Source organism: Aotus nancymaae, unplaced genomic scaffold, assembly GCF_030222135.1.
Source record: "Aotus nancymaae isolate 86718 unplaced genomic scaffold, 86718_ANA_hifiasm-v0.15.2.pri h1tg000032l_0, whole genome shotgun sequence".
In the NCBI taxonomy this organism is placed as follows: Eukaryota; Metazoa; Chordata; class Mammalia; order Primates; family Aotidae; genus Aotus; species Aotus nancymaae.
The window spans coordinates 8,503,770-8,510,268 of NW_026988445.1; the positions used below are offsets into that span (position 1 = coordinate 8,503,770).

The 6,499-nt window shown below is 45.1% G+C and overlaps 2 pseudogenes; both read right to left on the minus strand.

Moving 5' to 3' along the window:
* Positions 1–1,048: 1,048 nt before the first annotated feature.
* Positions 1,049–2,791, minus strand: LOC105722030 (X-ray repair cross-complementing protein 6-like; annotated as a pseudogene).
* A 903-nt stretch (positions 2,792–3,694) lies between these two features.
* On the minus strand, positions 3,695–4,664 carry LOC105721954 (large ribosomal subunit protein uL10-like; annotated as a pseudogene).
* Positions 4,665–6,499: the final 1,835 nt, after the last annotated feature.

A 6,499-nucleotide genomic window follows, 5' to 3' on the forward strand; every position in this document is an offset into this window, starting at 1 on the left:
TAAATTTTACTTAATGCAAAATGCCACCAGGCACCACCAGAAAGTGCACCTTCAAATGAGTAGAAAGCCTCCTTTTGTGATAGGGGTATAGTCTGATAGAGTTAGAATTCTTTGCTGTTTTCATATTGACTACTTAGGATCTATACAATCTCATTGCAACTGAATATCAGAGTGTCTTGAGGCTGGCTGACTGGAGCCTTATATCTAGCATTCTAAGAAGGTGCAAGAGAAAGAAACTAGCACTAGATGAGACTCATGAGCATAAACCCCTTCAAATTAGGAGAGATGTCTGCATTTGCAGCCAGACTTCTATCATCAGCTCTGATTCCTGACATAATGAGTGGAAGACAACTGGCTTGAGAGGATAACATTGATGATGTTATTTGAAGATGAGTTCATTATAGTTAAACTTCTGTAAAAATTATTCAGGTAAGCTGATCTTAAGACATCACGCCATGTTTGATGGGTTATACTTGTAATCCCATAACTTTGTAGCACTTTGGGAGCTGAGACGGGCAGATTGCTTGAGCCCAGGAGTTTGAGACCAGCCTGGGTAACATGGTGAAACCCTGTCTCTTAAAAAATATACAAAAAGTAGCCAGGCATGGTGGCTCACACCTGTAGTCCCAGCTGCCTGGGAGGCTGAGGTGGGAGGATCACCTGAACCCAGGGATCGTGAGTTATGATCGTGCCAGTGCATTCAAGCCTAGGACCCTCTCTCAAAAAAACAAACAAACAAAAAATCACATTGTTTACTCCCTTGCTGCTGGCAGGAGAGACGCTTGGCATCAGGAGGCAGTATAGTTTCTCTTTTTTTTCCTTACAGTACAAAGTAGGGCTCTTCATTCAGGCAGTAGAGTTAGGAACAGCAAAGTAGGAGGACTACACCATTTTACCATGGCAACAGAAAGCCTCATAAATGTAAAGTCCCTCGGCTTCTGTCAGGCAGGCTCTTCCTAGCTCAGGAGACACCTGTTTTCATTGACTGAGAACAAAGCCAGGCAGCCTGGATACAGTGTGGAAGGGCAGCTGGACAAGTGGCCTCTGGTCAGTCCTGGAAGTGATTGGTGAGGGCTTCTAGTGGCTCCTGCTTCTTCAGCTCACTCTTCAGCCTGGGCACAGCAAACCTGCCCAGCACGCCCTTGCTTATGTGGGTCTTCAGCTCCTCTTCTGAATACTCCACCTTGAGCCTTTTGCTTCCAGAACCTTCATTATCATGTTTTATATTGGTAACTTTCCCTTCAGGATTGTAATCTGGTGGGTAGAGAAGTTCCTTAAACTCATCCACCAGGGAGCCCAGTCTTTTATTCATTGCTTCAACCTTGGGCAATGTCAGGTCCACTGCTTGTTCAGGCTCCATCAAATCCAAGGCCAAGGCTTCCAGGTCTTTGGAGCCCTGCTGCAGCATGCAGTTCTCAAAACTGTCACTTCTGTATTTGAATCCAAGCTTCTGAACAATAGCCTTCACCTTGTCTATCTGCTCTGGGGTTGCCGTGACTTTTTCAGTAAGGGCACCTTCCATTTATCATCAGCATAGTGTAAAAAGACCAGCTGGAAGCCTGCAGGAGTCACCTGAATTTTCTGGTCATCCAGCTCCTCTTCTTGTGGCACCAAAGCCACAAAATAAGTGGGATGTTCCTGCGTGGTGTGTATCTGCACAATGCTATGACCTCCTTCTCCAGAACTTGATAAGTAGAGCACTGAACAGGGTTCAACTCCCATTCATCAGCGACTCCTCAGAGTACACAAACAGGAAGGGCCTCAGGTAATGGTGCTTCTTCAGCTTTACCAAGGGCTTAAACCCATCAGAATCAAACCTGGTTCATCAAACTGTTTTAGCTCTTCTGTTTCCTCTTTCTCCAGTATAATCTGACGCCTTCCATAGATCTGAGACCTTTTGGTATTGCTAGGCAAAAGCAAACTGCCTGTATTGACCTTAAATGTGTGGGTCTTGGTTTTCACTGATTCATCTGTTTTCCAATAGAGCTTTATTGGCGGGGGGGGGGGGGCTTGAGAGCCTTCTGGATCAGATTATAAATGTCCACAGAGAGCACTATATGTTTGTTGAGCTTCAGCTTTAACCTGCTGAGTGCTCGCTTCCTGGTCTCCTTGGCTCAAACCTGCCTTGACAGGTCTTCTAGCTTGCTGGATTCTTCAAAGTGAGCCCTGAGGTCCTCATCCTCTGCTATGCTGATGATATCTCTGTAAAACAAGGATATGTCAAAGGCCCCAGTTTTCTTCAGGTGTATCAAGTCAAGGGAGATGCCTGTATCTCAGTGATTATCGGCCTTGGTCCTGGCCCAGCTGGCTTTGGCACTGTCATTGCCATAGGGGTTGTCTTCACTGGTGAACAACATGATTCTCCTGAACAGGACATTGCTAAAGCGGTTGTTGGCACAGGCTCACAGCACTTCACTGAGTAGTCAGATCCATGCCCATCGGGTCTTGGAAACGTTTTTGGCCCTGCTGCCCCTTAAACCAGTCAAGCTCCAGAATTCATTTTACACCTGGATTATCCAATTCCTGGATGCTCAGATAAAAAAGGAGTCGACTCATCTTCACTCTGAGATTCAAACATAGCTCTGGAGGCATCAGCCAAAAAATCAAACTATTTCTTCCTGAATATTTATAGTCTCCACTTGCTTCACATGATTCTCATGGGGTTCAAGCCCTTGGTAATGCTGAAGTGCTGTGGCTCTACGCCAACCTCTTTAGCGATGTCCAGTTCAAAATGTTCTTCTTCTGCTTCTTCATCACCCTCGGTTTTGTAATAAGACTTTCACCCTGACATGTTGCTTACTGCCCACTTTGGTGCAGGCCAGGGCAGCATGGCTCTCTCAAGATTCTCTAGGCCAGTTTGGTCTCTGTCTAACTACATTGTTTTAGAGACCTAGGCAAGGGCGTTCCAAAGGAATGTTCTGATATTGGTAACAATACATATCATCAAATTGCTCTCTAGAAATGTATAAATTTACAACACCATCATAAGAGTATGTAATAGTGCTCCTTACAAAGTAGCCTCACCAGGTTGGAATATTATCTTTTAAAAATCTTTGATGTATCATCAATTGTTTTTGTGGAGTGCTGTGGCTCAAGCTGTTGGAAGAAGCTTAGGATAACAGAAACATAATTCTGGTTAAAATTGATGCACAAAGATGAGCAGTGTTGGCAATGGCTCGGCTGACACTGGGGGAAATAAAACGTTTAGCAATGGGAAGAGAAAAGGTAAGTTTGGTTTGAGTTAAGTTTGGATTATCTGTGGGACATCCAAGAGGTTATATGTAGCAGGTCATTGAGTATCTCTGTGTGGAGCTCAACAGAAAGCTGTGAGATGTAAATAGAACATGAAAGTATTAATACACGGTAAGTAGGTCAAATCATAAGTGTAGGTACTATGGTTCAAGGAGAATTCAGAATGGGAAAGGAGTTGAATATGAAATCTTGGGGCATATCAGTATTTAAAAGGTTGCAAAAGAAGCATAAGCTAAAGGTATTTAAATTTTTTTTGAGAGAGAGATGGGGTCTTGCCCTGTCGCACAGGCTGGAGTGCAGTGGCGCAATCATAGCTCTCTGAAGCCTTGAATCCCTGGGCTAAAGCAATTTCCCCACATCAGCTTCTGGAGTAGCTAAGACTACAGGCACAAGCCACCATGCCCAGAGGAAGGCCCTTTTTTCTTTCTTTTTAAAGAAGCCTTTATTTTGCAAATAAAGCTGGCTGAGTTGGTTGCTTTTTTGTGATTAGACAGAGACCAAATCCCGTATCTTTGTCCTGTTCCTTTGACTCTTCCTTGGCTTCAACCTTAGCTGGGGCTGCAGCAGCAGCGGGGAGAAGGTGTGGTGGCAGCAGCCACAAAGGCAGATGGATCAGCCAAGAAGACCTTGACCTTTTCAGCAAGTGGGAAGGTGTAATCAGTCTCCACAGACAAAGCCAGGACTCGTTTGTACCCATTGATGATAGAATGGGGTACTGATGCAACATTTGGGTAGTCAGTCTGCAGACAGACACTGGTAACATTGTGGACACTTTCCAGGAAGCGAGAATGCAGAGTTTCCTCTGTGATGTCAAGCACCTCAGGGTTGTAGATGCTGCCATTGTCAAAAGCCTGCAGGATGACCAGCCCGAGGGAGAAGGAAGAGATGTTCAGCAGCGTGGCTTCGCTGGCTCCCACTTTGTCTCCAGTCTTGATCAGCTGCACGTCAGTCAGGATTTCAATGGTGCCTCTGAAGATTTTAGTGCTGATGCCTAAAGCCTGGAGAAAGGAGACCTTCTTGGGCCCTAGACCAGTGTTCTGGGCTGGCACAGTGACTTCACATGGGGCAATGGTACCAGCATGGGTGGCAGCTGGCACCTTATTGGCCAGCAGCAGGTCCCTGATCTCAGTGAGGTCCTCCTTGGTGATCACAAGCCCACATTCCCCTGGATGTGGCAACAGTTTCTCCAGAGGTGAATTGTTTTCCAGGTGCCCTCGGACAGCCTTGAGCCTCACGGTGTTCTTGCCCATCAGCACCACAGCCTGCCTGTGGAGGGACACGCGGATCTACTGCATCTGCTTGGAGCCCACATTGTCTGCTCCCACGATGAAACATTTCGGATAATCATCCAAAAGTTGGATGATCTTAAGGAATTAGTTGGACTTCCAGATCGCCCTATCTTCCCTGGGCATCACGGTGGTGTATCAGGGATTGCCATGCAGGGTTTAAAGACAATGTCATTTTCACAAGGACGCCTGGTGAGAGGAGGCACTTTTTATGAATAGCTACAGAGGTAGAAAGAAAACTCAGAGAAGAGTACTGTCATTGAAGGAAAATAAAGAGACTTTCAGAAAGGAGAGAATAGCATGTCACAAAGGAGGAAAATGGATTAAATATTAGTGATTGGGAAATAGTGATTTAATGGTGATTAGTCTGTTTGTGCTGCTATTAGAAAATACCTGAGACTGGATAATTTATAAAGAAAAGACATGGCCGGGCACGGTGGCTCACGCCTGTAATCCCAGCACTTTGGGAGGCCGAGGCGGGTGGATCACGAGGTCAAGAGATTGAGACCATCCTGGTCAACATGGTGAAACCCCGTCTCTACTAAAAATACAAAAAATTAGCTGGGCATGGTGGCGCATGCCTGTAATCCCAGCTACTCAGGAGGCTGAGGCAGGTGAATTGCCTGAACCCAGGAGGCGGAGGTTGCGGTGAGCCGAGATCACGCCATTGCACTCCAGCCTGGGTAACAAGAGCAAAACTCCGTCTCAAAAAAAAAAACATTTATTTTCTCACATGCTGAGACTCTCTCATGATAGTCTTGTTTTCTCTTTTTAGCATCTCCATCTTTATTTGATCTATTATTCCAGGTTATTCTAGGTTTGCTGTTAATGTATGGATTAATATTAATGTATAGCTGATACAGCTTATGGAGCCTCAGTTTCTCAATCTATGAAATGGGAATGCTAATAACCAGTGGTCTGTGATGGAGATTAAATGACATAATTAAACCATAAGTTCCAAATATGCAAAGAGCCTTCTCATTTAATCGCAAATTATCAGGGTTTACCCAATGCCTGTACAACCATTGTATCTTGGAGTTAAATAACTTGTTTTTCACCTTACAGGCTCATAGCTGAAAGGAACTTACCTTGTGTCTCTAATGAGACTTTGGACTTTAACTTTTGGGATGATGCTGGAATGAGTTAAGACTTTTGGGACTATTAGGAAGGGATGATTGTATTTTGCAATGTGAGAAGAGCCTGAGTTTGCTGGGGGCAAGAGTGGAATGCTATGGTTTGGATATAATTTGTTTGTCCCCACCAAATCTCATGTTGAAATGTAATCCCCAGTGTAGTGGTGTTGCGAGGTGGGGCCTAGTGGGAAGTATTTGGGCCACAGCTTCATGAATATATCAATGCCCTCCCTCCGGAGAGTTGAGTTCTCACTATGTGAGTTCCCATGTGAGCTGGTTGTTAAAACAATCCTTGCTCCTCCCTGCCCTGTCCTCCTCTCTCAGGATGCAACCTCTGCACGTACCAGCTCCCTTTGCCCTCCACCATGAGTGGAGGTTTCACCAGATGCAGATGTCCAAACTTGAACTTCCCAGTCATCCAGAATCATAAACATTTTTCTCTTTATAAATTACCCAACCTCCAGTATTCCTTCATAGGAAAACAAAACAGACTAAGACAGTTCGTTTTCTGCCCTGATTTTTGTGATTCAGGGTTCAAGCCCTCTGATGGCATCCATAAATCACTCTCCCCAAGTTAAAGCAAATCCCCATGAGCACTGGGGATGTACAAACGGTGGTGGTGGTGGTGAGGTGCAACCACAATCTTTTTTTTTTTTTTTTTTTTGAGATGGGGTCTTACTCCATTGCCCAGGCTGGAGCGCAGTGGCATGATCTCAGTTCACCGCAACCTCAGCCTCTCGGGTTCAAGCAATTCTTGTGCCTTAGCCTTTTAAATAGCTGGGAATAGGAGCACGCTACCACACCCGACTAATTTTTGTATTTTTATTA